The sequence below is a fragment of the Aythya ferina genome (assembly GCF_964211825.1).
Source record: "Aythya ferina genome assembly, chromosome: 2".
Lineage (NCBI taxonomy): Eukaryota > Metazoa > Chordata > Aves > Anseriformes > Anatidae > Aythya > Aythya ferina.
In genome coordinates, this window is record NC_140297.1 from 101,757,423 (window position 1) to 101,781,375 (window position 23,953).

A 23,953-nucleotide genomic window follows, 5' to 3' on the forward strand; every position below is an offset into this window, starting at 1 on the left:
CAAAATTAGTATTTGATTCTCCCAGTTAAATTCCAGTATTGTTAGGCAAACACAAATACAGAATGGACCATTCTTTACCAGAATGTGGAGGGAAAAGAGGCCTATTTGAATAAAGGTAGTAAGGAATAATAGAGAACTAAAAAACAAGGCTGCAGGCTAAATTAACAAAATAAATAATAATAATAATAATAATAATAATAATAATAATTAAAAAAACAGGTTAGGAACCAAGTCACAAAGAATTGTTTAAATTAATTTTTTTAACTGTCCAATAGCCTTTTCACAAATATTTGGTGGCTGTAAAACTGCTTCAAAGTCTATGTCTTTCTCTTGCAGCAGGCAGTGGCTGGTTATCTTGGAAATGATTTCCGGAATGCTTTGGAAAAGACTTCTGCACTTTTCTGCACTTAGGCAGTAACTCATTGCAATGCACTTATTCAGCCTGGGGAAGAAAAAAGAAAAAAAATGTCTTCAAGGTTTTAATAAAAATTTTGATGAAAATGCTAAAATCAAGGAAATAAACAGAAACATGAAAAATCACTACGAAGTGCCTTTTGTTAGCCCATGCTGAATATAGGTAACTATCTTTCCTTGAAATAAAAATGGATCTTCTAGACAAAGAGAAACGAATTAAACTATTGCTTAGGAATGTTTTAAATCTGGCTAAAGATGTAAATATCTAATTATGATTCTCAGTCAGTGCTACCTTAATTGACTAATACATCATTCTGTTAACATTAATGGTAAATTAAATATGTTTGATCAATATTCAAACAATGAATTGTGGTTAATTGACGTTGATCTTAATGGGCATTACTTTAAAATATTAGCTGATGCACATCCACATCTGTAGGGATTACATATTACTATATTAAATTTCAAGATATCATCTACAAGAAAACATTAGTAAGAGTTAGTGACTTTTCCTTATATAAAAAGAGGAATTGCAGCCAGTCATTCCAGAAAAAAAAATTAAATTACCCCCTTACAACTAACATAATTTTGCCTTATTATACTTTTTCCTTTCCATTGAAGTGATGACTCTGAACAATTAAATACTTCTAAATCATAATTGATGAACTTTGTTGAATTATGTTAACATGCAAAATGAATTAACTGAATTAATTAAGCAAAACAAATGGCAAAAAAATGCAAACAAATACAGGAAAAAAAATAGACTAAGAAATTGAGATCTGACATAGAAGGCTTTTAATGTCTATGAAGTGAAAGGAAGTTAGAGTCATTCATACTGGGATTTCCAAAAGGGGTTAGGAATGATAAATATGTCTGTTTTCCATCTGCTTGAGAAGAGTCAGCTTCAAGAGAAGCAATATTCAAAAGATGATCCCTAGTGTTTTCTGAAATCCACATCACTAGTCACATTCTAGTTAGGAAAGGAAAGGAATCTTTTTTTAAAATTTTGGACTTGAGCTCTAAGGTATAGAGATAGGTGTGATATTCGAGTCTTACTTCTGCAGTTAGTATAAGTACGGTGAGTTATGTACATCTGAAGTAGGTGTATCTCCATAATTTCACATGTCCTATGGGTCCAATGTAGATATTGCGTACCTCATTTCCTCTATTATTACAGAATTTTACGCCCTGATTTTTAAAAAAAAAAAAGAAAACAAAACAAAAAACTGTTAACCTGAGTTCATATTATTTTGAGGTTTCCTGGGGAAGTAGCATTGATGATATATTGACCCTTGAGTTGTAGCTGAGTAAAAACGCTGATATTGTCATTGACACCTGGCATACCGATAGGAAAAGGCCTAGGAACATTATGTTGTTTCACTGGGATAATCTTAAACCGGTAGTCTAAGGAGTCTGGGAATGAGAGCCTAAAGAACAAAATTCATAGATGCATAGATGACACTTTTTTGGTAGATCTACAAAAATGTTGATACAGCTCTGAAAACATTGTTCTTCATCATATTTCAGAAGAGAATAAGTACATGCAAGTACTTTCTTTCCACTGAAAACACAGGTAGGTGCAGATCTGCATCTAAATTAGAAGAGCTGTTGAGCTTTTCATGGACATAAATGATGCAAGAGAATTATCTAAGGTCTATAAGAGGGACACAACTCTGATGTCTGGATCAGAAACTGCAACTTCAGCTTAGCTATTAAAGGAAGCACAAACCCTTAGAGGGAGTTGGAAATTCAAAGAAACAACCACAGACAAGCACATGTGCACTCATGCATGCACACACCCTGTTTTGTTGGGTTTGTGAGAATAAAAGATTACTAAAATGATGGGAGTTGCAAGTACCTAAGACAGGTGATATTTCAGGACAGGTATAGTAACAATGTTCTTTTATTTTAAGACTATTCCACTTTCTCCTGTAATTATCTGACTGAGCAAAGAGTTGCTCTCCATCTTTTTTATAGGTCCCCTTTAAGTACTTAAAACCACCCTCAAGCCTTCTCTTCTTCGGGCTGAACAGCCCCATCACTCTCAGCCTTTCTTCATAGGAGAGGTGATCTTGATCCTGCATCAGAAAGTGCCCTGACAGGGCTACGGGTAAGAAATCTCATCTGAGATCAGACATAGGTTTTATGCAGTAGCACATCATTCCCATGATTTTATGCAAAATTGTAGGGGAAAAAAAAAAAAAAAATAATGTTTTATTCTCTGCCATTAATTTGCACTGCATATCCTCAGTGCTCCCAGCTGTTGCGTAAAAAACAAAAACAAAAAAAAAATCACATCACCTCTGTCCTTATCAACTAAATTAAATCTATGTCATATCATAGTATAGAAAAGAACTTTTTTAGCAGTCAAATTTCTGTTAATAAATATTTTCTGATAATAAGGGGCATTACCACTGCATGACAGGTTTTACTCAGGAATGTTGAAAATGCAAGTTTTTACATGACAACAGTGAAGGCCAAACAGATATCCATCTTTCTCTTACAGTAAGTACAATCATTTCTCTTTTTACTTATTGGCACTTTAAAACATTATTGTCCTCCATGGTCAGGATATCAATTTCTGTTAGATGATAAATATTGTTTGGTTTTATTTCCTCCCCTGCCCCCAATCCCATAATTTTAGAAAAAATTAAGAGAATGTGGATAGCAATACTAAACATTAAGTTTAAGCATTAAGCATAATAAGCACCAGTTTTCTTCAGCTTGCTTTTGAAGCAAGTCTGAATCACAGCTGAGTTCTGCAAAGAAGGACCAAAAAAAAAAAAACAGGTTATTTCAACTTTTCCTGCCTTTCATTGTTATATTGCATAAGTGACATGCCAGCAGGGAAAGAGAAACAGGAAAGAAAGAGAATGGCCTCTACAGTGGGAAAAGTGGGACAAGAGTAGAGAGAATAGGAAGGCAGAAAGTTTTGTGGTATGCAAAGAAACTTTATTAAAGGAATCTTAAGGTTTCAGAAGTTAGTGTTCCAGTTTCAGGAAAACTGAAAGTGAAGAAAATCTAAACTCTTAAATCCATTTCATTTTGCTTATTCTTTCTATGACAGGCTCTTTCATTACTTAATGCTGTACTATTTTTCAGAAACTATGACTGTTCTTTCTTCAAATGTAAGTACAAAGAATATGTACAAAGAATACATTTTTATGTGTATACTTGCGCTGTGGTCTGTATATAGATAGTATTATCTGATACATTTTTATCTGAGACAAACCATTTGGGCTGGTTGTTACTTTGTAGATTTCATAAAGTTGTATCTACTGCAAAGTATATACAATGAAGAGATTTAAATATATCTTTGTTTCCAGTAAAATACTAAAACAGTATTAATTCAAATGAAAAGATCTTTGCCATGTCACAAGCTTTTTTCTTTTTTTTTTCTTTTTTTTTTTTTTAAATCAAAATGAGATCGTAACTTCTTTTCAGTGGCACAGTTGAAAGACAAAAAAAAAAAAAAAAAAAAAAAAAGAAAAAAAACATCTTTTACTGAAATGTTTATCATTTGGGATGGGCCTTAGCTTCAACATCTAAGGTTTAGTCAGCTCATACAGGCTAAATATCTAAGCTATATCTGTAGTCATAAAGAGCAAAATAATTGTGTCTTCAATGAATATGATGAACTGTCTCTTGGACAGATGCATTTTTTTTCTGTTGAGTATAAAACAAGCTGAAACAACTGCTGCACTTAAGGTACCTAGGTACCTAACTAAAGTTAGGAGGAGTGAATTTTGTGTTTGGCAGCTGCTTTATTGCATAGATGACTATTTTTCCAGCCAATGTTTAGTAGTGCTTTCACACTACAGAGAAGGTTTTTTTCCTATCCAACTGCAATGAGCAGCAGTATTCGGACACAGAGAAATCCACAGAAATCCAATGACTTTTCTTAACCTTTTATTAGTCAAGTGAGTATATAGTGAGTTTCATTTACTTATTTATCAAGCAAAATTTTAGAAACTGAAATGATTATACTGAACTAGGCCCACATTTTCCCTTGCATCAATGACTTATTTTTCCTACCATTAACATAATTCATCAATAATTCATTAATCACAGAATCACAGAATCACAGAATTTCTAGGTTGGAAGAGACCTCAAGATCATCGAGTCCAACCTCTGACCTAACACTAACAGTCCCCACTAAACCATATCCCTAAGCTCTACATCTAAATGTAATAACATAATCCATCTTCCATCACTTCCATCTTTGATTACTTTCAGTAATCAATCTGTTTCATAAGAGAAAAAAAGAAAAATCAGCAGAAAACAAACAAACAAAAAAAACCATTCTTTTCAAAAACATCTGTTTTTCCCATTATATTCTGATGATTAAAACCATTGGTTAAAAAATGAGAAAAATCAACCTGTTAAGTACCCTGAAGTCCTAATAACTTTGAACTGAATGGAGGACACACTCCTCACAAGCCAAGAATACAAAACAGAAATACATTTTTTTCCTGCTCCTGTTTACACTGGTTATATAAGTTATACAGGTAATATAAGGTACTTAACTTGCTCTTACAATAGAATATATCCTCCACCCAACTATTGCCTGTACATTATTTTGCAAATATATAGTGTGTTTATCACCCTGAAATTCAACTTCAAAGAAAACTGCAAGAAACACAGACCCTAAAAATGATATCAAAGAGGTAAAAAGTATTAGCAACAACAAGAAAAATCTGAGAGAATTTAAAGACACCTCATCTCAGAAGAAGTGTCTAATTCACCTAATACCCTGTATTAATTGATATGGAGTTAAATTAAGAAAAAACAAAATCATTCAGAAGGCCAGAAAAAATTACTTATATCATTAAAGGCAGTAATATTTTTTTCCTGTCATCAGCAGAGATGGACTTAACAGAGGAGAGAGAGAGAGCAAATGAGAGGAATTAGACTGGAGTTTGGAGGTATTGAAAACTGAATACATACAGCAGGAAGCTCCACTTCGAACAATTTGATTTAACCTAGGAGCTCAGGATTCACTTATTCACAAGCACTAAAGATATATGCTTTGTTTGGTTTGCTGCTTTCTTAGGAATTGATAACAGCTTTAGTTAATCAAAATGAGAACCACACCAAATCCAGCCCTTCAAACACTTTTGAACTTTGCAGTCTCTTCAAATTCAGCTCCAAATGCTGTTGTCTGGCCTTATTGCAGATAATTTCTATTATTCCTCGTATTTATTATGGGATTAAACCTCAGAACTAGTGCACAAACATTGAGGAGCACATAATCCCTCTCCAAAAAAAAAAAAAAAAAAAATCCAAAAGAAGTTCACACTGAAGATGAAGGTGATCCTTCTTCCTCATTATTTTTTCAACAGATAAACTTGTTTTATTTTTTTTAGTTAGGAAGCTGCAGTGACTTGAAGGGCATAACTTTAATGGAAAATAATAACCCTGACCCCAAAATAGGCACTCTACACTGAGTGCTGCTCCCAAATGAACAAGGTTGATTTCAGGAAGAAATCCTAGACTCAACTGGATTTGAGGATTAGGATTTGACCACAATGATAGTTATTACTAATGATTCTGACAAAGAATGTATGAGGATAATTTGCAGGCCACAAAATGTTACTCAATAATAATAACTTCTTAGCCGTCAGGCAGAACGCACAATGGGGAGTCAAGCATCTGATAATGACATGTTTAGCATCCATATATATATGATAAATAAAAATCTTGAAATTTAAATAGCATTTATATATTCCTCACCTTATTGCCTTAAGACAATATAATATAAAAATGGATGTTCCAGGTTTTCAAGACCAGCCTGAGCAAGTGATTCTATCTGTTCATTCTAGCAAAAGTTCATTCCAGAGAGTCTGACAGCAAAGTCTGAAAATAGATAGTTATACAGGATTTGTTCTTTCTGCCTTTTTGACCTTTTAGTCTTTTCACTTTTCAATTGCAAGCCATCACTCTCCAGCTTCCTAAAGTCCTTTCAGTGTTGTGTCTCCTTTCATTTTTCTTTCCAGTTTGTATATTTCCTTCCCTAACAATTCCTTAGTTTCCCATTAAAAAAAAATAAAAATAAAAATAAAATAAAAATAATCTTTTTATCCCTTAAAAATATTTAGCTGATGATTTCATTAGGTAATTCTTGGAAATTAAAAAGGGTTATTACTTTTTTTTTCTTTCTTTCTTTTTTTTTTTTTTTCTTTCTCTATCACTATCAAAGCTACCATTTAATTTAAATACCTATTTATTTGTGGTCAAATGAATCAGTTCAGAATGCTGTCTACATGAAATGTTCCTGATCTGATAGTCATCCCAGAATGAGTTCTTTGCAAACTTTCTCATACGTGGGTCTGTGATGACTGAATTTAATTAAGTATAGACTTGTGTACAGATACAGTAATAAGATCACTATTTAAAGTATCACAATGAAGGTAATGAAACATGAAACAAAACCACAAGATATTCATTATGTTGAAAAAGAGGTAAGCTTCTTTATGGCACAAGAAATTTCTGGAAAATTCTCCAAGGATGGTTTCCTCATCTACTAGGAACTCCCTGGTAGAGCATAAGGACAGTGCGTATAGTGTCAAAATAAGATCATTACTCTTACACATTAGATGCAGTTAAGTTTCTGTGGTGGTGTTTTTGTTTTTAAAGTGGATAAATGCCCCATGGTATGCAATAATAAATAATTGATAAGCACATGTAAGCAGTCATAGCAGAAACAAGTGGATTCTTCATTACAGAGCACTTTTTTTTTTTTTTCCCCCATATCCTTTTAGTTAAAGATATATTAAATTTGCCTGTATGAATCACTTTCTAAAAATAATTCCATGCTTAGAAGAAGAACAACTGAAGCAGTACAAACTTTAACTTAAGGGCCATATCAAACATAATTTACATCAGACAGAGCAAAATTCTCTTCATGAAAAAGCATCTTATTTGGATATTTTCTAGTAATACTTGTTATTTACATACATAAATAAGGGAGCAGAATGTGAATAAATAAATAAATAAATAAATAGGTAGAAAATCCCATAGACAAGACTCTTGCAGAACATAGGTAGAAAATCCCATAGACAAGACTCTTGCAGAACACAGAACAAATCTGTTCATTAAATAGCAGAAAAGGTTCAATTTAGTATTGAATCTAAAAGGTTGCTAATAATATAAATGAGTGTCGTGGTTCCGCTCGAGTGGGCAGCTGAGCTCCACCACAGCCGCTCTCTCACTCCCCCTCCTCAAAGAGGAATGGGGAGAAAATATGTGAAAAGGGCTCAAGGATTGAGATAAGGACGAGAAAATCACACAATAATTATTGTAACGGGCAAAACAGACTCGGCATAAGGAGATAGTAAGATTTATTGCCTATTACTAACAAGCGAGAGAAGTGAGAAACAAAGGAAAAAGCAAACCAAAAGCACCTTCCCCCCCATCCACCCTCTTCCACCTCCTCCCCCCAAGTGGCGCAGGGGAATGGGGGAATGGGGGTTATGGTCAGTCTACAGCACTTCTTCTCTGCCGCTCCTTCTCGGTCACTCTTGTCCCCTGTGCTGTGGGGTCCCACCCACGGGATGCAGTCCTTGATGAACTGATCCGGCGTGGGCTTCCCACAGGCAGCAGCTCTTTCAGAACTGCTCCAGATATGGGTCCGTACCACGGGGTCCATCCCTCAGGAGAAAACTGCTCCAACCTGGCTCCCCTATGGGCAGCAGCTCCTGCCAGGTCACCTGCTCCTGCGTGGTCTCCTCTCCACGGGCCAGAGGTCCGGCCCAGAATCTGCTCCGGCAGGGGTCTTCCACAGGCGGCAGCCTCCGTCGGTGCAGGGCCACCTGCTCCACAGTGGTCTCCTCCACGGGCTGCAGCGTGGAACCCTGCTCCCCCTTGGTACTCCATGGGCTGCAGGGGGACATCCTGCTTCACCATGGTCCTCACCACAGGCTGCAGGGGACTTCTGCTCCGGCGCCTGGAGCACCTCTCCCCCTCCCTCTACACTGACCTTGGCACCTGCAAGGCTGTTTTCTCACTCCCTTGACTCTCCCGGCTGCTGTCTGGCACAGCGTTTTTTCCCTGTCTTAAATATGCTCTCACAGAGGCACAAAACAACATCGCTTATTGGCTCAGATCTGGAAAACAATGGGGCCCTTCCCAAACATGGGGCAGCTTCTAGATCTTTCTCACAGAAACCACCCCTATAGCCCCCTGCTACCAAAACCGTGCCACGTAAACCCACTACAGTGAGATAATATACATGTGATTTATAGTTAGAATTTCCTAATGTTTGTTCTTCACTTTTTATTTCAATACCTACTAGCAATTATTTTTAAGTGTTATTAAACTTCTGATAAGGGCTCATGCTTGTCCTAAATCAACCTCATAATGTTTCTTCACTTAAACGTGCACAAGACTCAGTTTAGCATGTGTGAGGCCCAGATTTGCCATAAATAACATATTTTCATGGCAAGAAATGTCAGATACAGGTAGAACTCCTCAGAAACAGGTATAGGACAGGACAAGGATAACAGTAGCAGGTGTTCTGAGCTACATCATTGTAGTCTTCCATGAGTGGTCCTGGAAGTTTCAGCAGAGGCTTTAGGGCCTGTGCCTACCCTCTTACATTCAGTACAAACTCAAACATAAGTGATACAGAGTAAGCATCTATAATAAAAATAAATTCAGGTTATTACATCAATACAAAGTGAACTTCATAAAGTACATGCCTGAAATGCAGCTTCACTGTGTTTTGCCTCTCTCTCTGTTTTTGCTCTGTCTTTTGTTTAATAAGTATTATAAAAATATGTGCTATGATTAATCTGTTTTCTGTGACTTGTTTCTTTTATGATCCCTTGACTTCTGCAACTTCCCCAGGCTTGCTTAAGCTGAGGCCTGCCCATTGAAGTAGGCAGCAAACATACACATAGGTCTTCAGTCCAGAGATGGCCTAGGAGGCACAGAAGATGTTTCAAAGGGAAAAGAATCCTGCGTTTCGGGTAGGGCAGCTTGGGCACATTGCATCCCTGGGACAGCAGAGGTTGAGTACACACTGTGTATGCAGAACAGATAAAATGTTTATCTCATGAGTTGGGCCTGTGGAGTATTAGCTATATTGCAAAGAAAGAAAGACATACTGCTTGTCATATGAAAAAGTTAAGTGGATGCTTTAGGATGGCAAATGAGACATAATTGTTGTGGAGGTCTATACCAAGTTCCCTGTAATGAAGAAAAGGAAGTTATAAATAGAGATAAGAAAACAGCTGTAGACAAACAACCCAAAGTATCATTTATCTGAAATCTAAACAAAACTGTTTACAGCTAGCTATCATATAATAATTACTTTTCATACTTCATGTCAGGTGAGACTGAAGGTCTATGCTGTCTTGATATTATTTTTAGATTAAACAGCACTAGTAGGAAAAGCACACTGAAAATTTCACAGAGAAATAGGTTTTCACTTGTTTTACAGCCCAGTTTGATAGGTTTAAATTTGAATGCAGTCATTCATGAATTAGTATTTCAGGAATAGATCTCTCTGATGCAACTAGTACCAAACAAAACTGAGATCCAGTGCATGGAGTCATGAGAAATAGCAAACATCAGCTTGGAAAGAGTATCATGTTAGCATTTGTCCAGTGCTCCAGCACTGGAGTAGCTCTTTCTGGCTATTTCTACTGTGTTGGGGATGTTATATACAAAAACTGGCTCACCAGTCACATGAAAATTTATCGTAAACCCCATTTGATATGTATTTTTTGTAACATTTCCATAGATTGTTGCTATTATTTGGTGGCTTTCCTCTTATTCCCTAAGCCTGGAGTTGGATAACTTCATGAAAATGTCAGCTTTCACAGTAATTAATGAATCATCTGCTTGCTCCAGGAAGTCACATAGAGGTAGATAAGAAGAAGCCAAACTCATTTTTTGTTTAAGTTGCCTCCATAATTTTCAAGAAGGCATTTAAAAACATTTAAATGTCTAGCCAGATTTAGAAGTATTGCTCCTAGTCAGATTACCAAACTAATTATGGGTTCCAAAGTCAATTTCCTATGCTAAAACATAGAAAGTTTTTCAGTTTGGTTTGGTTTTGTTGCTGAAAAAGGCTTACTTTCCACAAATTCTGGAATCATTCTATTTATGCAGCTGAATTTTAGCAAAAACTTAAGACCTGCTATTGACAAAGTTTATAATGAACTTAATGGTACAGAAGGTCATTCTAGTCATTCTGATCATGAAATTCTGAATTATGCCCTCAGAGGACCCCTAGAGAACTTTGATAGTTAAGGGAAAAAGTCACAAAGAATAAATCAAAGAGAAGTAAAAGGAAAAAAAAAAAATGAAGCTAAGGAATCATGGAAAGGCTAAGCCTAGAGACAAATGAAAAAAAAAAGGTGGGGTGAGGGGTAAGCAAAGCAAGCCTAGAGTTAAAAAAAAAAAAAAAAAAAAAAAAAAAAAAAAAAAAAGCAGAGGAGAAAGTATGAGAGGAGAAAGAAAGTATGGCAGATTGCTGGGAGAGAGCACAAAGGATATAATGATTTAGAATGCTCTTTTGTACTGCCTTGAAGCTTATCATGAGTTCTTTTAGGCTTCTCTTCTATAGAAACACCAGTTATGCATTTATAGGTAAAGCTGAATCCCACTTTGCACTGCAGTCAAGAAGTCAGCCTCCTTGATAAAGACAAAAAAAATAAAAAATAAAAAAAAATCAGTACCATCTCCAAACTAACAACACATAGACTTTGAGAGGAACTGAGAGTTCCTTATTTTGAGAGTTTGAGAGTTCTTTATGAACTAAGAGATGTAAAAAACAGGAATAAGAGTGAAATCAACACTCTAATAGTATTTTATGAGTTGAGCTGGAAGGGGGAAATGTGGTGGCAGGGTTGAATGCGTTTTTACACAATTTCATAGAACAGAACAGAATAGAATGGAATAGTTCAGTTGGAACTATGAGTTCATCAAGTCCAACTGTCTGACCATGTCAGGACTAACCAGAAATGTTATTGAGGCATGTTATTGAAGGCATGTTATTGAGGGCATTATCTAAATGCCTTTTAAGCTCTGAGAGGCATGGGGCAACAGCTACCTGTTCAGAAAGGCTGTTCCACTATTTTACTACCCTCAATGTAAAGAAATTATATTTGTCCAGTATGAAGCTCCCTTTGTGCAGCTTTGTGCTCACATCCTAACATCTGTTACCTGTGGGAAGAGAAGGGCACTTCCCTCTCACTTCTCTTCTCCTGTTCACTTCTCTTCTCCTGTTCAAGAAGTTGTAGAGAGCAATAATGCTGTCTGTCAGCCTCCTCTCCTCCAAATGAGACAAATCAAGTGTCCTCAGCCTCTCCTCATAGGACAGTGATGTTAATTAGCCTTTTGCTTTGGACTTTAGTCTTCACTCTAAATGTAGCTTTAAGATTCCTCTAAATTTTAAATTCTCTGGATTTGTCATTATTGCCATTAGAATAATAATAATAGTGATACCAGTGGTAGTAGCTGTAGTAGCAGTAATATCTGCATTTTTTATTTATTTATTTGTTTTAACAATTGAGATTCAAACCCAAAACAGTTTTTAACATCTTTCTACCTTCAACTATTTGTAAAATACCCAAAGTTAACAAACGGCAAAGAGAGTAAAAAATTATTCAGAGTTAGAAGTTATTCAACATACCACTGTGTTCCTTTTTTTTTTCCAGTACAGTTGGCATCATAAACAGTAAAAGATACAGTTTAGTAATGGAGCCAAGCCTCAACACTAAATAAAAACAAAAACAAAAAAATCAAGTCTTAACACTGACTTAAAATTATAAGGTGTTTAATTTTGCATTTCTCCTATTTTTTTAGGTTTCTGCTCAAGCATTGTCGTATTTAAGCCACAGAGAAAGACAGCAGTCTATTAGATTACTGAAGAGAGATTAAAATGTCATGACAGAGTTCCTGTAGATGGGGGGTTATATGAAAACATCAAAGTTACTGACAAATTTGGTAATATAGTAAATTGAAGTGGCTCATTTCTGGGATAGCAGCTAGAAACTTTTTTTTTTTTTTAGCTGTAATGTAAACTACTTCTGTTGAAGGACTAAAGAGAAGGACTGACACATGGTAGGATCTGCCTTTCTTGCCCTTCAATCCTGTTGAGCAGTTCAATTATTGGTTACTCTCTGCAAAAACAGGTTTTGTGAGCTATGCAGATAAGAATCATAACACATTGTTGTCATATAAACTGAAGCTTTCTTTGACCTTCTCTGTGCTAAGTTACAGAGGAGGACCTGCTTCCACGTCCTGCTTCCATTGACTTTCTGCCTAATTGCCAGTGTTGGCATTTCTGCCCTTTTTGGTGCCTCCCTTCTCCTGAGCCCTCTGTCTACCCACACCTTGACCACAGGCTATGTCACACACACCTGTAATGCTGTTGCCTTGGAATATCCATATTTTCTCTCTGTTATTCTCTCTGTTCTGTTATTTCTATTCTTCAAATGATTTTGAGTAAAGCTGAGTCAAGTGCTTTTTGCCATTTTTTCCTAATCATGTTTTATTCAATCCATGTTGATACACAGGACAGGTATAATGTTGGTAAACATATGTAGGACAGGTGAGTCATGCTAGGTCTCAATGTAGCTGCTTGTAATACTCAGAAACAAATGATCTGAGTGGTTATTGTGGTAAGTATGTGTTCTTCTGAGCATTTCTTGTGATAAGTATGTGTTCTTCTATCATTCTGCTTGGTAGCTGCAAAAAGAGACAGTGTACAGTGTCTCATATATAATTCCTTGACAGTAACGAGCTGTAAATTTGAAAAGGTAAATTTTCTTCCTTACCAATAAAATGCATTAACTCTTTTGGATTTTGCTTTTGCATTTCGTTTGTTTCTTATAAACCAGTATTCAGGTATATTTGCATCCTTTCGAGGCAGTTTAGTCTGGAAGCTGGACTGGATAACTAGTTAGCATGCCCAGGGCTTGGAAGCCTGGAAGCCTGGAAGGCAGGTACATGAAATCAGTGATGCATGGGATCCAGACATCCTGGGTATGTCATCACAAAGCCTAGCTGACAAGGAGATTCAAAAGATGAACTTTCAAGTGATAGACAGTCACATTGATGTACATTGCTACATTGCTATCTCACAATAAAATAAAGGTAAATCCTAGGATGTCTCAAATAATTGGAAACCTATGCTGAAATTACCAAAGAAAGAAAACTTCTGGTGCCTTCTGTTGCAGACTTAGCCATCCATCCTCAAAAGTCTCTATCACTTTAAAGGTTGGTTCACAGGATGGAAATAAATAAATAAATATACAAATAAAATACAAGCTGAAGAGGGTATGATATTGTTCAAAAGAAATTAAAAAAAAAAAAAAAAAGAGCATCTCAATGACATCTGGAGTGATAGAAAGGCTTCAGTTTAGGACTAGTAAAAGGATTTAGAATTGGAAATCTTTTTTTTTTTTTTTTTTGTAATACCCACTGTCATTTGACTCAATTAATAGGTGGGATGGAAATTGAAAGCTCAAGAGACCAGCATGAAAGATGGATAAAATGTCATATTGATCCAGCAATGCTTCTCATCAAGAAGAGTTTAATGCACTGATATACCCATAAGAAAAGAATATTGCAGTTTTTAAGCCTGCATTACACCCAATGGGATTACAATTTAAAAAACAGATAGCAGCAATGATTAACATCTTTCTAAGCCACATTTCACTGTCTGCTCCACATGAAATGGTGTGAATGAAATAGATTTTTATGAACTGTACAAAACTGTACAGAAATGTACAACTAATCTAATGACCACATGCTCAATAGATGGCAATTCCCATCTCAAGCACTCTCTTCTATTTCTGGTTTTAATTATTTCTCAAGAACAGAGAGGATGCAGGGGAATCAGTGAAGGTGGCATTTCTACTTATACTCAGACACTCTGTTTCTAAAAGAGAGACTAGAGACTAGACCAACAGAGACTTGAAAGCCATATCTAAGTCAAGGGAGAATAAAATGCCTCCTTTTTCATTATTTCTTCTAAAGTGAAATTATTCTGAAGTAATGATGGGGTTGTTAGACTTAATTTTTTCATGCTGTAGAATAGCAGCTTTCCCATCAGCACTTATATCCTGCTTAATTTTACTGCTACTACTAAGCCGAGAGGTGTGCAGGTTTACTTCTCAAATGATATGAACAATTAATATAAGAGATGTTTTTCTAGGATGAAAGTCAAGTAGCATTCAGTGGTGAATTAATTTCTGTGCAGTGCAATGGGTTGCGTCAAAGCAGGGAAATGCACGCTTTGACCAAATGATGCACATGATGCACTTTCATATGCTATTTAGATGAGAGCTGCTGGCCACCCATGAAGCACACTTACCTGTAGCTAGAATTGCCAAGTATTCTTGTTGATCATGCATTTGCTTGCATTTGTAACTTGATATTAAAATCATACTGAATCCCAATGGTCAGGCACTTTATATATTATATGTATGGGTATTCAAATGGCCAAAGAAGACTGAGCTAGGCTGCTCCCAAGTTCTCAGAACTGCTCCTGCCCTGTATGTGAAGGATGGACAATGCTTTTCACCACTATAGTCACTGGCTAAGGGAGAGATTCATTTAGGATGGGGCAGCTGAAGTGTCAATGCTCCAAAAAGCTGACTGTAGTGCCATAAACTTCAGTAACTGTACCTGCCAAACAGAAGAAGATGGTAAATAGGGATAACCTAAACAAGCATCCTGGGCTTTATGTTTCCTCCAGAAGACTAAAGCCTAAATACAACCCAGAGGTTAATCATGTGGGATAGCGGTAGGAAAATGCAAATAAGAAAAACAAAGCAAGGCTCTACCTTTCCAATATACACAAAAAGAGGGGCGTGCTGTATGAACCTGCTCATACTGAGATGTGAACGCTGCTTCACGGTGAGTTCACCATTCATTACTCTTTGAGGTGAAAACTCACAGTGTGACCTATAGAGTACACATACCAGGTACGCAAAGCAGTGAAAAACAGTTTTCAGTGAGTTTTCAGTGACTGTTAAAGTGTTGCTTAAAATCCTCAGTGAAGGCATTTCTAAACAAAATATACACATAATACATTTGGAAAACTACCTTAAAGTGCTTCTCTGTCCAAGTTCTTTCTTGTAAACAAAAGCACACACAAAAGCGGAAAGTTTCAGTGTCATTTTCATTTTGTCTGAAATGCTTCTCATGGGGACATCTTTACAAAACACTCTATCAATCTCTGTCAATTTCTCAGAGCAGTTGTTAGTGAAATGTCACCTTCTCAATTCCTCACACTGGGAGTTTAGACACCTTCAGGTTTTGAAAACAAAAAGATAACGTAATTAGTACACTTAGTTAAATACACTTAAAAGTAAAATTATTATAGAAGAGATGCAAATGAGTATTAATTAAATTATTGAAATTAAACAAAAAATTTCTTTGAATAAGTTATATATTTTACTATTTCTCTTCTCTAACAGCTAACTTTAAACTTTTGCTGAATTTTAAATAAATACTCCCAAATTCTGTGGTATTTGAGGTCTCTGCTCTCACTGCAAGGCATACTTATGAAACTATCCAGGAGTTTGTGGTGTAAGGTTCTTATGAAACCTTATAAAACCATCTTCAGCCTTCAGAAATAAAAAATTTTCCAATATATATGGAATGGGGATTTTTTAAGTGAGAAGGAGGGTGCAGTATTCCATTTACTGGAGGGAGAGGAACATCAAGATAGTTTCTAGATCTTCAACTACCAATTTGTAAAAATTAGAGAGAGTTCTGAGGCACTTGTCTCTCTTCTTCTGGAGACAAGAATACTCAAACATTAAACTGATATTCTAACTATTTAGAGATGTGTAACTGATTTCCACACTCCTATATAGTCCTTGAATTCTGTACAGTCACACATATAAAAATGCAAAGTATTTCCAGCTCATCTAGCATAGAGTCAGATGGCTAAGGACTCCTTCAGACAGTGAAACCAGTGTGCTTTGAATTTCTGTAGTTGGAGAAGGGCTTGCAATATATTGAATCATCTTTCTAATGTGTATCTGACATCCTCTATCATGTAAAAATCAGAAATACCACCTCACCATCACTTTTCTCTGAAGAAAAAAAATAAAAAGAAAAAAAAAAAAAAGAAAAGGTATATATCACAAAGATATTTATTCATTATGCTGATGAGCAAAGTCGTGATCATAAGTTAGGTGCTAAATACAGTCAGTAGCTTGATGTTGTCAAAGTACTTTGGCACAGCTCTGCCGTGTTGCTGGAAAGATAAAGAACATATTTTGTAGATAAATGCCTGGGCAAGAACAGCTATTTATGCATGTGTTTGTACATCACAGATGTTTAAAGCAAAAGGGATGTGCCTACCATTAGAAGCTAATTCCACAGGAAAGATCAGTCTTAGGGTCTTTCAGGTCACTGCTTTATACTTACAAATATAGAGGTCATTCTTGTTATATACCTATGTTCTGTGAATCTAACTGACGTAATGGGAGGTATCTGACCTCACTAATGGGACGTATCAGATGAAGATTAAAAGAACTCAACTCTATTCAAGATGAAAATCTGTACTGAAATTAATCAGGCAATAATTTTAATTCTAAACTTCCTGGTCTCTGATTTTATAGAACTCTATATACATGTATATTCTGCTTAACTGAGCTTTCAATAACTAACTTCTCACATTTCATAACATCTTATATTTTTACCTCTTTTGTTTCTTCTTAATCTGAAGTTTTGAGGAAGCTGATTAAGTTGTCAACTTTGTCTACCAGGTACTGGAATATCTATTGTACAAAGAATTAATAGTAGATATGATGACACCTAGTGGTGCTGGAAAATAGATATATTTATTTTCAAAATAAAGACATAATGCATCACACCTCAAATCTCCCAATCTAAAACAGCTGAAAAGGTTTATTATTTGTGGTTGTTTTTTACTTATCTAAATGCAAAGATGCGCAGGGCATTAAAATTTCCATTCTGCATTTTTTATTTTATTGAAAAGAAAACATTAAAGAAAGTATTGTTTTCAGTACAGAAAATGAAATGTTTTTTTTTTTGAGTTTCATGTTTGCTGCCAGGTCACACTAACTTCACAGTGTTCTATAGAAAAATAGTTATCATATATAGCTTTCCTTCACTGATAAGGTATCAAGACCTAACTAAGAAAGTTAGTTCCACTGTGATAAATAAAGATTACAGAATTTTCTCTTTTTTTTTTTTTTTACATGTATACATTACATTACATGAGACAAAAAGGCTTAGCAAGTAAATCCAAAATTATTTTTTTAGCAACTGCAATTTCTGTGATATTGTCTTTGAATGTGATCAGGCTATTTGTTGCTTACAATGTCTACATGAACAGGTAACTAATATTCAACTTCCCCAGTTTGTCAAAGAATTAATATATTATCAGATACAATCTGATACAACTTTTAGCCAATGGTCTAAAATGGGGAAGCAATTACCTGGTGAATCAACACTTACACATATAGGATTTACAGATATCTTTCTATCATCTCTTAATGTATTCTCTTAGAATACATGTAATACATGTAACTCCATCTAGCAAGTAGCAGCTGGATCATGCAAGGAAATTTTAATTACTTTAACATTTCTGCCTCTGTTGCCAGATGACTCTACTTCATGCTATTGTTTGTGTGTTTTCCTTCCTTCCTTCCTTCCTTCCTTCCTTCCTTCCTTCCTTCCTTCCTTCCTTCCTTCCTTCCTTCCTTCCTTCCTTCCTTCCTTCCTTCCTTCCTTCCTTCCTTCCTTCCTTCCTTCCTTCCTTCCTTCCTCTCTCCCTCCCTCCCTCCCTCCCTCCCTCCCTCCCTCCCTCCCTCCCTCCCTCCCTCCCTCCCTCCCTCCTTTCCTCCCTCCCTTCCTCCCTTTTTTTTTTCCACAAGTCTCTTGTGAATGAAAATGACCAAAAAGAAAACCTCCCTTCCTCATTGTTCTACTATTTGATGGTAGTATCAACACAGGTAAGAAACTGTGTTGGGCAGTCTAAGTAAGACTTAGATGCCTTCCTTAACTAACTCATACTTTCTCTTCCTATTTGCCCTATGAAGTGATTTAGTCTCAGAGGTATTTGTCATTTGTCAACAGGAACCTTATTGTAGATTTTCGATAAATAAAGGGGTCTTAAAAAAAGATGGAAGGCAACTTTTTGTTCAGTCAGATAATGACAGGAGTGGGAGAATGGTTTCAAACTAAAAGAGAGGAGATTTATATTAGATATTAGGAGGAAATTCTTCATTCAGAGGGTGGTGAGGCACTGGAACACATTGCCCAGAGAGGTTGTGGATGCCCCATCCCTGGAGATGTTCAAGACCAGGTTAAGATGAGGCCCTTATCTAGTGGGTGGCCCTTATCCTATGGCAAGGGACTTGGAACTAGATGATCTTTAAGGTCCCTTCCAACCTGAGACATTCTGATTCTCTGATAAATAATGGAATAGAGAACTTGATATGAAATAGATAAGGGAGAGATGGTTAATTCCTGTTTATGGACACTTGCTGGATTTTATGTCCAGAAATCAAAAGGTGAGCACATGCATAGAAATAAATAATAACTTCTCCCCTTCACAAGCTATATACCTCAGTAGACAGTGGATAATAAATGAGCTTATCTCTATCCTAATACCTGTAGAGAACAAATATATTTTAAAAAGTATGAAGGAAGATACTGCATAACAATATCTTAGTGTACCAGTTCTGAGATGGATTTTGGAGTGTGACAAGTACAGCACACTATTCACAGAATGGTGCCACAGTTTCATACAGCCCAGGGAGAATGTGACTCTACTCTATATTGCCATCATTTTGCTTTTTGTCGTTTACAGAGTACAAATCATTGGCTACAATTTTCTCCTGTAGATAAAGGTACTTTTACCCATGTCTTGAATTCTCCCATACATATCCATGATACAAAAAACTCTCAAGAACACTTTCCAGGAGACACTTTTTCCAGGATAAGTGTTTTACCCAGTAGTGAACACAAAACCGTGTCCTCTTCCTCCAGTCTCTGAATGTGGATTGTAGAGATAATGTATTTATGGAAGAATCTCTTTTCCACAAAAACTGGAAAGAAGATTCTTATCTGTTTTAAACACTGATAATAAAAATTACCCATCTAAAACACAGCATCATACAAGCTGCTGCGGTGACAATTACCTCCATCCCAGCCAGAACCAATACCGTACTAGCGGTAGGGTATACTCTGGTAATACTGAATTAGGTATCTGGAGTACTGTGGATAGACTGGCAGTCCATTGTGTCATGAACACAAACAACCAGCATAAGAGAATTGTTCCTTCCTTGCAATCTAAGTCTGAATAAGAAGTCCCAAATTCCAAGGTGGTGATTGTGTCTCAGAACTAAAAATGAAAACCAGGTAACCTTCATATTGTGAGGGAATAATATGATCCTAGGAGTTTGATAACAGAAAATGCCTGTTTATACATTAATACCCCACCTAGATTTTCAATTGAGGTAAGTGCATGAGTGGATGTAGTGACACTATGTTAAGCTCATTACAATCTTGATGTTAAATATTAATGGATGCATCATAGTTTCTTTGACCAGCTAGCTGGGAAAAAGAAGGTTAAATCTTTTTAAGCATATCTATAGATACTGATATAAGTATAGGTGTTCCATTACAGGTGTAGAATCATAAAAACAGAGAATCATAGAATGGTTTGGGTTGGAAAGGACCTGTAAAGATCATCTGTTTCCAACCCTTCTGCTGTGGGTAGGGGCATCTTCACTAGATCAGGTAACACAAAACTCCACGCAGCCTGACACAATGCTTCGAGGAATGGGGCATCCACAGTTTCTCTGGGCAACCTGTTCCAGTGCCTCACCGCCCTTACAGCGAAGAATTTCTTTCTTTTTGTAATCTAAATCTACCTTATTTTAGTTTAAAACTGTTACTCCTCATCCTATCATTACAGGCCCTGGCAAAATTTCTCTGTCTAAACAGAGAAATTGTCTGGTTGTCCAAATTGTCTGTTTGTCAGATTGTCCAAAATTTCTCTGTTCTCTGAAGTACTAGAAGGCTGCTATAAAAGTGTACTCTGAGCCTTTTCTTCTTCAGGCTAGACAACCCCAACTCTCTCAGACTGTCTTCTTAGGAGACATGTTCCTCTTCTCTAATCATTTTTGTGACTCTCTTCTGGACCTTTCTATCCATGCCTTTTTTGTGCTGGGGTATAGATATAGTTAGACAGTAGTGGAATAATTGCCTAAGGTGACTTGAAAATTAAACTGATGTTCATATTTTAAAGAAAAGGTACAGCACTGAAGAAGCTTCCAGGGTGGAGTGTAGCTGCACTACCTAAACGTTCCCTCAGCCTCCAAACTTAGATGTTAATCACACTGGGGAAACCTGCTGTGCAGACTCTAAGGAACAGTACAGAGTGTAGAGCAGAGTGAAGGGTGGAGGCACCGTGGCTAGGCTCAAGATGACAAGTTGACAAGTGTCTGACAAGATGGGAACTTGATTATTCTTGTGCACACCAAGACCAGTAAGCTGCTACTCTAAGCCAATGACCTGTCATGTTTTTGACAAAATGCTGTAGTGAACTTTTCTTATTATAATATCATTATAATACCAAAACACACCTCCATCCCAAAAGCTACCCACCACCAAGGTGCAACCACCCCTCAGTGAGCATGTGCTCTGAATTTCTTGGAGCCTATTCCTTTAAACAAAAGCAAGAAAACTTTGCACCAACCATAACCAAGATATACTTAACTAGAGTCACTCAAGCTCCACCTAAAAGATAGAAAATAATATAAATTGGCTTAAGACAGTGGGGATGTTAGGGAAGATACCATCACAACTTCTGGGATTGATCAATGGGCTGAATCTCTCTTTGCCCTCCCACCCCCCACCCCCATTGGGACACCTCTGGGTAAGATTTGAACACTTGTATACACCAAGTGCCTCCCCAGGAAACAGAAATCTCTATAGAGTCTTTGTACCTTTAAACACATTTATAGCCAGCCTGTGTTACTCATGCTTTTGGTATTTGAGTGTACTTTACAGACACTGAATTTATCACTGACAATCCAATGAACCTGTGTACCTGTTGCTTTAATAAATTTCACTAGATTGCATTGAACCTAGCCATGATAGTTCTCATTGAACACGAACAAACTCTTTAAGTGTGTCCATGGTAGTTCATGGAATGTGACTAGAGTGAGGGTGTCCTACATTATCTGTGAATCTGTAATCATGATAGTTCAGAACCCTGAATGTGACCAGACTTTTAATGGCTAATTGGCTACACGCTTAATGCAACAACAGTTTTGATATAGGTTATTTAATAAAAGAAACAAACCATCTTTTCATCCCTACCACCCAATAACCTGCCCCCAAGATGAGTCAGAAGACCTCTCACTTCTAATTCTTCTAATGAACTACAGACAGTACTGACAGACTGGCCTTTTTCCACAAAAGATAGACTGAACTGATAGACGCTTCTCATACTTAACTTCCATTACCCTTTACATAGAATGCAAGACCATGCTGCAGCATAAAAAAAAAAAAAAAAAAAAAAAAAAAAAAAAGCTAAAACTTTGCATTTTGAAGAAGAAATCCAGTGAACTGATTGGAATTTAGTTATCAAAACACCAGGTTTGGAGGGTACAGACTGTATGTTTAACTGTAAACTTCTGGATCTCTCCACTGAATTAAGTAAAGCATATTCTTTATTTTGCTCAATCAAACCTGACATACTATAGTAAACCTGGAACAGTAGAATATCTTAAATTTTTTTAACAATTAACATACAAAACCTAAAGCATTTATTATAATACTGTTTATTATTAACATATCAATGAATGACATTGCAAACAGAGGATAATCAAGTAAATTACTTGATTATTATAAGTAATTTCCCAAGGCATCAATTAGGTAAATTCTAATTACAGACTGTTTCAAAGTTTTAAGTTGAAACTTATTAAATAATACTGGCAAGACCCATGGATGTTGCAAGAAAAAAAAATAATAATTTCATACATGAGAGCAAATTTAATTTCAAATCGTTAAAACTGAAGACAGACATACTGTTTTTAAAGCTATTAATAACCATAATCTATGAATTACATTGGCTTTCGGATTGATAAACCCATATTCCAAGCTTATTTGTTTCACTGAAAGACATAGAGGCAGTCTTTTCAAAGACATCAAATTATGAATACAAAATGTTCAGTTGGAAACTCATTTGTTTACACTCTCAGGTGCCAGCTTTTTCTCATTAACAATTTGAAATCTTTTCAAATTATTTTTATTGGAAATTTCATTAGTGTTTGTAAATATGTCATGTTTACAACTGAGCAGGATGTGTGAATGTGAGCTTTTGCCCATTCTTCATTTTCCATTTCTCCCTGCCCATTCCTATCTATTTGTAGTGCTGCCCATTCTTTTGCACTTAGTCAGACTAATCCCTTGTATGGGCATGTACTCCACTCACAGAATAGCTCCCGGGGGCATTTTGACACCTTGATTCATATTTTCATGGCTTTTATGTCTCATCTCTACAAAACAATATTACAGCATGATGGAAGTCTTTGAATTGGCGCAAGAAAAACAGAAATCCCAAAGATACAAATATCAGCTTAGAAACTAACATTTGTCACCCATCTACATCTCAAAAGAGCTATGTGCTTCACAAAAGCAGTGAGCAGTGTTTCTTTGATAGACTAGATTGAAATTGAAAGAAGAAAATTAAGAAGATTCCTCATAGGATATCACTAGAGTAAAGTCACAGTTAGGATCTTGGAAATAAATATCTCAGAAAATATTTTATATATATATTTTTTTTAGCAGAAGCAGCAAATTCAACAAAGCACGTATGATGTAATTCTAAGAACTGTTTTTTACACATTGATATTAATAATGGCACTCTTCCTCCTGTCATTGTTAGTAAGGGTACATTATGGAAATTTAGAATTTGTAAAACATAGAATTGGATACTAGGTAGATAACAATCTACTATGGTGATATTTGGAAAGAAATATTTTTTTTTTTTTTATGTTTAATTGATATTTGCTGGAAAGATAGCAAAACCAGAACACATATTTCACATCCTATCTTTTAATAGATCAATCAGTTTCTTCTGTTTCATTTTTTATTACAACAGTGAGCCATAGGATGACTGGCACTTCTTTGAAACGACCCAGGGATATTTTGTTTGTTTGTTTCTCTTTGCCTAAAGCATACATGCTGTTTGAATATTGAAGTTAAAATACTAGTGGAAATAGGATGTGGAGTAGGTTTTTTCTGGAAAAGTCAGTATGAATTTCACTTGCAGGGTATATAAAAACAGTGTTTTGTAAATGTCACACTAGAAAGTCTGCCTTTTTAAGGAGACATTAGAAATTGTGATGGAAACAATTCTGTCACAGATTTTTCAACCCATTCTTTGTGTTTCTGGAGCAGGCTGCACAAAAGTGAAAGAATCAGAAGCAAGTGAACAAAAATCCTTAATTTCTTCAATAACACGTACAATGCATAAATGAAGCCAATGAAAAACACCTAGCCTGCCACTGCTGCAGCTGTGGAA

General features: G+C 36.0%; 1 long non-coding RNA gene across 1 annotated transcript in view; it reads right to left on the bottom strand.

Moving 5' to 3' along the window:
- Positions 1–8,446, bottom strand: part of LOC311432854 — a 737,448-nt gene extending 729,002 nt beyond the window's left edge. Inside the window, exon 1 of the long non-coding RNA XR_014690380.1 lies at positions 8,124–8,446. This is a non-coding gene — a long non-coding RNA (uncharacterized lncRNA). The remainder of the gene's footprint in view (positions 1–8,123) is intronic.
- Positions 8,447–23,953: the final 15,507 nt, after the last annotated feature.